Source organism: Ailuropoda melanoleuca, unplaced genomic scaffold (assembly GCF_002007445.2).
Source record: "Ailuropoda melanoleuca isolate Jingjing unplaced genomic scaffold, ASM200744v2 unplaced-scaffold2546, whole genome shotgun sequence".
NCBI classification, from domain to species: Eukaryota; Metazoa; Chordata; class Mammalia; order Carnivora; family Ursidae; genus Ailuropoda; species Ailuropoda melanoleuca.
Window position 1 is genome coordinate 4,944 of NW_023195459.1, and position 892 is coordinate 5,835.

Here is an 892-nt window from a genome sequence, read left to right on the forward strand (position 1 = left end):
AGAACAGGGGCACGGAGGAGCTGCCAACGTGATCTCCAAGTCGGGGCGGCACCCCAACCCGCTGATGGGGGTGTGTCCCAGTCCCACATGATGCTTTGTCCTCCTGTCCCACAGAGGGGGCCCATCTCTGAGTCTGACACCCTAACAGAGCATGGCGTGGGCAAAGCACGTCTGCCCTCCTGCCTGGGGCTCCCATGGCATGATCACGGGGCTCTCCCCTGGGCTGACCTGGGCTGGACAGGGGTGCTGGCCCGACTGCTACTGGGAAATGTCCGTGGGGCACCAGCCAACTTCGCCCTGGGGGATGTGGCGCAGCCCTACCTTCCCTCCTTCCTCATTCCCACCTGCCAGCCCGGGGGGCGGGGGGGAGCCCCCTGCTGCACCCCCTCCACTTGCATGCTGTGGGGAGGCAGCAGAAACCCAAGGTCTTCGGGGCCATGCCTTTTCTCCCTGCGAAGCTTTCCTCTCAGGGGGTGAGGGGCATGCAGTGATGGCATCCCATCCCCTTTGGCCAAACCCTGTTCCGTACCCCCCTCTACCTGCCCCAGGAGGGATGCCCTAGAACCCTACTCGGCACCCACATGCACGCAAGCACAAGGCAGCTAACCTCCAGCCCAGGAGGAGAATGCCATGAGTCAGTCTTCCCTCTCCTCCGTCTGCACAGACCATCCTGACAGGTGCTTTACGAGGCCGCTTGGAGGCTGGTCCTGGGAGCTGGGCTGTCCATCCTGCCTGGGGGGCTACACCACCCTCCCCAAGAAATCGAGATCCTGCCGGTCAGGCTCTGCTTCCCTGTGATCCTGGGCTGAGCCCCCCAGGACGCCCCCAGAGCCCACAGTGTGGGTTCCTCAGCACCCACCCTGGAATCCGGACGCTCCCCAGCCTTGCGGTG